A 9,226-nucleotide genomic window follows, 5' to 3' on the forward strand; every position below is an offset into this window, starting at 1 on the left:
AAAACAATTTGGAAATCCCCCATGACCCCAAATCCTATGAATAGTTTTTCTTCTCCTCCTCCTCTTTTCCGCATTCACTGACTGAATTGCACAAAATAATTCATACCTGCCTATTTGGTTCATTTACAAATTAATACTTTTCAGAGTATCTTGGGTATACCTTAAATATATGGAGGCAGCAAAACTCTGTGGGTTTTGCTGCTCGCGTGACTACCATGAAGGCCAGCCATTTTACTCTCAGATATGGCAATAGCTACTCAGATTACATGACTATAAAGATGATAGCAAGTTTACATCTATGCCACTCAGTCAACATCGGCTGTTCTGGTATTTTCCACTATTCTTGCCACATGCCTAGTAGTAGCGATGATGGGGACAACGCTTCAATGAATACTGCATTCTCGCAGAGCAAGACCACTATCAGCACTAAGATGGAAACACCACTGGACACAACACTCATGATCTCCAAACTGAAACAGCACCAGTGAGAATCATCAGATGGGAAAGAATTCTAACTCGAAGACTGCCACAGAAAACAGAATGTTTGTGACTCAATTCTTCATTAACACTCTAACAGAAACGATTATAAGTGAGAGGTGGGAACAGCTCACTAAAGATGGTACTAAAAGAAAACCTTCACAGCACATTGCACTGGGGAAATCAAACAAGGCGACAAAATATTCAGCATCAGCATAACTATACCATCCCCAAAGAGAGCGGAAAAAGCAGTAGCAATCCTTTGCTTAAACCACTTAAATGAGGTCAGGATCAAAAGCCAATGAAGGCAAACAAGATCTTCCAAATACTACAATGAAGCACCAATATCATTCAAATACAGCAAGCTGGAGAAAGCCTAGGAAAGTTTTTTTTATAATGGATTTAGTACAAGAAAAATAAATCTGTGTCTGGCACAGGAATAACTGAAACAGGTCAAAATAGTGATTTATGTCAGGAGATTTATATATGGTATAGGAGATGTTCTATGCAAACCTTAAGCTAGCAGTTGTATAAAGACATAAGACTCGGTGTACACTGAATGCCCTGTACAAACATATATTGCGTTTCATTATAATTCTCGACCTTGAGGACTCTCTGAAGAATATATGGCATAAACCACCATATATCTAATTCTCAACTTAACCCCATTTTCATATAAAAGAAAAAAATTAGCACAGTGCGCCACCCAGATATATAGAAGATATTTATACAAACTTGGGGGAACACCAATATTTACAGAAAAATCTGAAAACTAGAAAGAATTTAGAGAGTTTAAGTCCTGAAAAGTAAAAATCAGTAAGAGGGATAAACTCCCCCCTCTCCCTCAAATCCTCTGCTTGTTATCTTGAGAAGTAGCTAATATTGCATTAGGCACAAAGTTCTCACAAATGCACTAGTCTTTCTATGACTGATATGTAGGGAAGAACAATTAGTCTGAGAAGGATATCACAAATATATACTCTTAAACCAAATGTTGTAAAAACAAGTCTGTCCAGAGGCACCTTAAAGAAAAACATTTACTTATAACAACATGTATTTATTTATACCAAGGCCTGTAAGTACTATGACATTCTAGTTATGCTAGCCACACAAAATATTTTGTACTAAGCAAAAAACTCAGTATATTGAGAACCAACTTCCCCATTTTAGAAAAACCATTTTCAAGATTATAGTTGCAAGTGGTGTTTGTGAAGATTCAAAAGCTGTGGAGGGATGAAGGAACACACCGTTGAACACGATTTCAGTAGTTTCTTACCCTTCCTATGTTCAGCAGTTATGGAAAACAAACAAATACAAATTAAGAAAGATTAGCAAACATTTATTCAAGTTACATAATACTTTTTTCTTAGTGCAGAATATTGGTACAGAATTTTTGATTTAAATGGAAATTACATTTAACTGTTAATATGCACCATTAGTAAAAGGCACTGAGAGAGGTAAATATTTTTCACTTTCCCCCAGCATCTCTCTGGGCACAGCATAAAAGCAATCTTGGAGGGGTCACATTGACAGAAAAAAATACATACAACACAGGCAGCTGCAGTAAGGAGGGGGAGGTGAAATTGTAGTTTGCCCCTTACACCAGTGGAGTCCCTTGAACCAGTGGAAATGCTGCTAGCCAAAGAGACTACAGGTACAAGTTTGCCCACTTCAGCCTCCTCATTGCAGCCATCCATGTTGTATGCTGCTTGACCCCAAAGCACCTTTTCATCCCTCAGAGGGAGCTGCTTGGAGAAGGGGAAGGCAGGGAAACATCTGTTTCCTTCAGTGCCACATACTAGTGGTACAAAAAATCCAACCCTCCATTTTCAACTAGAATTTTTATCACTTTACAACCAACAGATGTACAGTAAAAATGATGTACAATCCTGCCTCAGCCTTTAAGAATCTTTCCCCCAAGGATTTCCACCAAGGTGAAGGCAGGATATATTCCCCACTAGTTTCATCTTCCTTGAAATACAATAAAAACTTTGCTAACTAGCACTCAGTTAACTGGAAAACTCAATTAACTACCCTAAAGCTCTAACCAAATCATCTTTCAAACCTATACCTAACATTATCCCTGGAATTCCTTATGCCCAAGGTCCTTTTATCATAGTACTGGCATCTGCTTGAAGGGTTTCAGAAATAAAAACACTGCATGTTTCACAATGAAATTGTCACATTATGGCATACTCAGCGCTTATCCCTAAAATTAACTCACTTTTCATTGAGCTCAAGAGTTATGTCTTCCTTCCTTTTATTCTAAGCCTCAGTGCCCAAAAGAAAGGGAACACCACAAATTCGATGTCTAAAGAGCATAGTATTTTCATCCAAAATTGAAATATGTACAATATGTTCCTATTTGATTCATTTTACCCCACAGCACAAGAAAAAGGGATGCCCACACCAACCTATTACAACAGTCTACCAAAGAAGCAACAATTCCTGAAGGAATTACAGTCCACTCAGTAAGAGAGGCAGCTGCAACAGTGTTCAGCACTAATGCTTCTCTAGATGACATCTGCAAAGCTGCAACATGGGCCTCTGTCATTAACCGAGTAACACTCAGAGTGGACTCCTTCACCTTGGTGGAAAGCCTTGGGGAAAAGATTCTTCAGCAAGTCCTCAGAGGCTGCTCCACAGCAGATAGTTGCACATGTGGTGGGAGGTATGTCTGTGTTATACCTTGTTCATGATGCCTTCCTCTCCAGAAGAACAGAACATTGGGCTTACCACAAACATTACTTTTATTTGTAGGTTAGGAAAACATACTGCCTAGCCCTCCTTGGTTGGGTCTGCCACTTATGCTAAGTCTGATCCTACAGAACTGGTATATTGTCGAAGGCTTTCAAGGCCGGAGAACAATGGTTGTTGTGGATTTTCCAGGATGTAAGACCACGGCTATACAGCCTGGAAAATCCACAACAACCTACAGAACTGGCATAACACATTTTGCTGTAAAGTGATAGCGTTCTAAAGGTTAAAGCCATTTGTCCTCCTCCCTCACCCCCTTTTTTAAAATAAACACTTCTTGTGAGATATGCAGTGCAGTGTGTGAAAAATGGTACATACATCAGAAGAAAATAAATATTACTGAATGCTGTCTGAAACGAAGTTTCCTTTTCATGGATCTACACGAATGCTAATGTAGGACAAAGCACTAATCCAGTGAAGATTTTTTTAAAAAACTTAAAAGTTTAAATAAAACTTTAGTGTATGTTTCTAGCCTATAACAAGCAGCTGACACATTATTATTATTTGTACATTATGCACTGGTGCAAATTTGCTGCAACCTGCAGGGACCACTTAAGTGTTAAAAACATCAACATAGGGCCTCAGTGGAAGCAATGTCCAAAGCACAGAAGAGCAAGAATACTTAACTTTAATTAAGATGAGGTAAGGAAGATTCTTAATGCAGAGTACTACTTGGCAATGCAGCAAATTAAAATGTGCCTATGCAACAGATACAAATACACTAGAAACTTCCAGACAGGAGAGTCAGTGCCATAGAAACCTAATCCCTCTCTATGGACATTTCTCTGACCTTAGAGACAAGAAAAAGAAGCAAGAGTCAGAAGATTTGAAATTGATTAACAAATCTGGTTTAATTTTTAAGGAATAACCTAAGAACGACTATGGTACCTACACTAGCACAGTAGTACTGATTCTGTGTCTCTTGTGGCTCTTTCATTTGATATCTGCTGTTGTTCTAGTTATAGGGTCTAGTGCTTTCCTCTTTGCCTTCAACACGATGTACAAAAGAAAACATGGGCATGCTGGAAGAGATGCAGGACCTGTGACAAGCTAGAATTAATACCAGAGAGAAAACCCTTGGATTACCAAAGGGTGCCAGAAGGAAGAAAAGAGAAGGCAGGAGATCTGGCCTTTGCCAGAGCTAAGTGTGGTGAATTCTTGGGCTTGACTTCTGATCAGTGTGGATCAATCTATCCTACATGACAAAAGTAAGGATAATGATCTTAGCTATAGATATCTTTCTAGACCAGTCCTTAAGTGTCAGGGCATGAAAGAGGTGGGCTTCCTGCCTAGTTGGAGGGAGAGAACAAGCTAACAGATGGGTATTATTTAATTTAGATGCTGGAAGAGACAGAGAAGCAAACTACCAGTAGCAGTTCTGTAGGCCTTAGACCTTCTTCTGGGCCTTCACTTGCACTTTATCTGCATATTTATAAACAAAGCAAATAGTATAATACATCTTAAGTCTCCAGTGCTCTCTCTTCCAAAAAGAACCAACCCATGTAAAGCTATACCCCAGGTATTTCTACTTTGAAGCATGGAGCACACATAACAATAGCCTAAAATATGTTGCTCTTTTAACAAACAGCTTGAAACAAAAAGCTCTAAAACCCAAAGACTACAACAAGCTGATGACAAACAGGTGGGAGATTATACTAATTCCTCAAAGATTTATGCCACTTCAGCCTTGCCATGATTATGCTTCTATCCTTAATTTTCAAAGAAAGATACAAAGCTCCAGACAGCCCCAAGCTATAGTGTCAGTCATGCAAGATCTGCCCCTCCATACCCCATTGACGAGAACTGCAGTTACTAAGGTTGAATTAAACCTACTCTGGACATACTAATATAATAATAATAATAACAACAACATTCGATTTATATACCACCCTTCAGGACAACTTAACGCCCACTCAGAGCGGTTTACAAAGTATGTTATTATTATCCCCACAACAATAATCACCATGTGAGATGGGTGGGGCTGAGAGAGCTTCTAGAAGCTCTGACTGACCCAAGGTCACCCAGCTGGCTTCAAGTGGAGGAGTGGGGAATCAAACCCCGTTATCCAGATAAGAGTCCCGTGCACTTATCCACTACACCAACTGGCTCTCAATATGCGGTCTTTTCACATCCTCCTAAGTGTCTTTCTTGAGATACAGAGCAGCAAATTTATGTATCAGGGATACAGACCTAAAGCTGCAATTCTAAGAATGTTTAGTAGGTTTAGCTGAATTTGTTGAGAATTACTTATTAATAAAATGCATAGGGTCCTAACTTTGACAAGGTACTATTTTCCTTCATCCCCAATCTGTAATATCAAGATAACAAAACTGATCTATCTTACAGGCTGCTGTAGCTGTGATAATAATATGTGTATATAAGGTTTTTAAATACTTGAAATATGCCATGTGAATGATAGGTCTCCATCCCCAAACTAGATAAAACCATTACACTAACATGCAGATTCCCTTCTTCACGTGTCATCTGAGGACAGAAGGAAGCAGGGAAATGGGAGAAGACACAGGGGCTGCTAAGAGAAGAACAATTGCACTTATATACCACTCTTCTTGAGAGATTATTCACTCAGAGTGGTGAATAAGGTCAGTGTTGTATTATCCCACAATACAACTGGGTAACAGGGGCTTACAAGAGTGGGTTACCCAAGGCCACCTACTGAATTTCCGGCTGTAGTGGAATTTGAACCAGCAGAGTGCTGATTTGCAACCCAACCACTTAATTACTGTACCACAGAAGAGTAAGTCGTGTGGGGAAGAGCATATGAGGGACGATTAAGTGACATCCCCACACACAACCCCTTTTGGGTTTCCAACTTGTATTGTTATATCAATTTAATGATACTGAGTTGCTGATTCAAAAACAAAAAAGTCCTCCGCAAGTAGGGAAGAAAATGGCCACAGTGGGGAAAATGCTGCCATGAGGATGGGACCAGGATAATCTGAACATTCCAGTGCTCATCATCCAGGCTTTACTACAAAACTTTGTATCAGTGTAGATATGAGAAATAATGGGAGAAAACAAGAGAAAATCCAAGAGGTGCCACAATGCTTTAGGGAAAAAGGAAAAAACTGCCTCCCACCACCAATGAAGCAGGTACAGATAACCTGTAAGGAAAATTATCTTATTCTTTGGCTGTGGCTCAGCTAATCCTCCCCATGATATGACATTCTCCTAGGAGGAAGAGGGGCAGCCTCCCAGTAGAGTGTGGGGTTCCATCCACTGAAAAGACGCCAAATGCCCTTCCTATTACCTCAGTAATTTTGGCAAGTCCATACTCAGAATCAAAGGAAGCACTGCCAAGCTGTGTCACCTTTGGTTTGCTGTAGATATAACAAGAAGCAGGGGGTGGGGGGGAACTGTTTTATAAGTAACTAACAGTGAAATCCTAAAGAGTTACTCCAGTCTATGCCCACTGATGTCAATGGATTTAGACTGGAGTAACTCTGTATAGGATTATAGTATGTCTATTTGCTCCTTCACCAGGTTACCTAAGAGTTTACCCAGAATTCCTTCCCCATGGTAGCATACACTAAGGCACTAAACAGGAAATAGACCATCAATAGTTCTCATACAACTTGCAAGTATACATGCATAGCCGACATCCTAAAGAATTTATAGTTCCTGGACTAGTGATGAAGCAAGGGAATGGAACCTGGTTATGTTCTTTTTTCTATTCACTATTGTAGTATGCAACTGGTACTTCGAATGTCCCTTTAGCCAATCATAATAAGAGACACACGCTGAGTCCTGTAGATGAAGCAATCTATAATCGTTTATTAAATGATGGAGGAACAATGGTTACAGAGAGCACAAAGTACCCCCATATAATTCCATCCACTGATAGTAAAGGGACTGTTTTATAGGACTTCAGTCCAATACATTCATCTTGTAGATGAAAGTATCTATTCTGCCTCATTCTATGTACATACATACAAACAATTATAAAAGCCGCCATAATGCTTACAGAGCACTCAAGAATGGTTCAGCAGCTGGTATGCTATGACAGCTGTTTCTCCTGTTCTGTACTGTCATGCTGTCCCCTTGTGTTTCTTTCAACCATTTGTTACATCCATCTGTTCCTTCTTATTTCAGGCTTGATTTCAAGTTCTTTGGACAAATACTCCAGCACCATCACCCCCTCTTCCCAAGCCTGCACATCATCTTTGGAAACAGAGTCATCCCTTTCTCACCATTATCACAATGCAAGTTAATTAGTATTGTATTTTCCCACAGTAATTTGGCATGCTATTCATTTTAGTACAGAATATAATCCTGCAACACTGACAGGATTTCACAGTAGCATATGATAACCACCTAACAAAACTGTACACAAATGAAGATAGTAACCACTAAGAAAACTCACCTTCATTTTAAAACATAGCAAATACTAACAGCAGGTTTATATTACAGACTCACATCACAATATTGTACAAAGCCATCTCTCCCAAATAGGAGAACCACACTTTTGTAAATATAAGCTGAATCTTTAGAATTCAGTTACAAATGATAATCAATTCCTGAGACCCTCCTTTCTCCACCAAACACTTCAAATAAAGGGAAAAAGGAGATTCTGGATTCCGGCAAGGACAAAATAACCTAGGGCCCTGAGTGAAGGTGCAAGGAAAAACAATTTGATAATCCCGCCCCCTCCATATCCCAAATCTCTCCTCCCTGATTCTAAAAGCTCTCAGTGATTTGAACAAGCTAATTCTTCCTCCCCACCCTCCCTTACCTGATTCTCCTCTGAAAGCCATCTCCCAAAGCAAATTCAGTCCTCATTCAGTCATGTGGGTAGGGAGGGCTTCAGCTCATTTACAGTCATTTTTTGTCACCAGAGGAATCCCTCTACTCTGAGTATGTACCCTACTGAGTTTGCTCTTACAGAAAAAAAGCTGGGCATCCACAAGGAATTACATGAAACAATTTGGAAATTACCCACCACCACACTAAATTTTGTAATCTAAGATTCCAAAAGCCCCCAGACCCTGGGCTTATTCCCACCCCTCCCAATCAACCCACTCTCAGCTGCTCTCAACATTCCATACCTCTTGGAACTTTTTTAGTCTTCATTATACCATTTTGGTTGGGGGGGGAGCTTCCCATCTTGTGTTGGTTAACCAACTAAATCATTTTCTCTGCATACCTGAGGAATAACCCAAGCAGAAACCCCTGTCTTTCCTGCGGTATTGCTGTATTCTTTATTATCAACAGAAAACAGCCCCTTTACTATTTGAAAGAAGGATGCCATGGCTTTTTTTTAAAAAAAAAAAGAGCGCAGCCCGTTTTTATTTCTCCACCAGCAGCCTCAGGCCAGCCTCACTAGCAAGCATGGCAGAAGGGCGGCATGGACCAAGCTCACCCCACAAGTGTTCTTCCCTCCGGCATCGCCGCGTCTACGCCCATCGCCTTTATTCCCGTTACTCCATAAGAGCGAAGCAGCTCTCGTAAGAGAGCTACAGGCAGAATGCCGGGTTCGAGGCAAAGCCTCCTTTGGCATCACCAGCGGGCCTCGCAAGGATGCCGGCCGCCTCCCTTTCGAAAAGGCAGCATGGCTCGTGTTGCCTCCTCGGTGGCTCCTACGTGCTCCCTAAAGGCACCTGTTCGCGGCCTCAGATGCTCCTCGGCGGAAGTAGGGGAGGGGGGCTTATGTGCTGCGGCAAGGGCGGGCACAGCGAGGCCCGAACCGCGGACGCGCTCGCTTTACGCGCTCCAGCCGCAGAAGCACCAGCTCCCAGCCGCCCAAAACTCCTCCATCCCCACAACGCCTCACAGCTGACAGCCAAGTTGCTCGCCGCCCTCCGCAGAACCCTCTCCATCCGCGCATACTGCCCTCAGGAGGGAAACAGCCAGAGAGACTCATCCCCCACCCCGGAGCCCCTCCGAAATAACCGCCACTCACCCGCTTTCGGAAAAAAGCTTCACATCTCGACGGCTACCAGAGAGTCCCCGATTGCGCAAAGCCACGCCCCCCGCG

General features: G+C 41.4%; 1 protein-coding gene across 6 annotated transcripts in view; it reads right to left on the reverse strand.

Moving 5' to 3' along the window:
* Positions 1-9,226, reverse strand: part of PPFIA4 (PTPRF interacting protein alpha 4) — a 194,075-nt gene extending 184,849 nt beyond the window's left edge. For 5 of the 6 annotated variants that reach the window (XM_054979374.1, XM_054979371.1, XM_054979375.1 and 2 more), the window contains exon 1: positions 9,152-9,226. The gene's annotated coding sequence lies outside the window, so the exon portion shown is untranslated. Of the gene's footprint in view, positions 1-8,611; positions 8,674-9,151 lie in introns of those variants that run through there. The other variant, XM_054979372.1, reaches the window with a different exon arrangement.

Source organism: Eublepharis macularius, chromosome 5, assembly GCF_028583425.1.
Source record: "Eublepharis macularius isolate TG4126 chromosome 5, MPM_Emac_v1.0, whole genome shotgun sequence".
NCBI classification, from domain to species: Eukaryota; Metazoa; Chordata; class Lepidosauria; order Squamata; family Eublepharidae; genus Eublepharis; species Eublepharis macularius.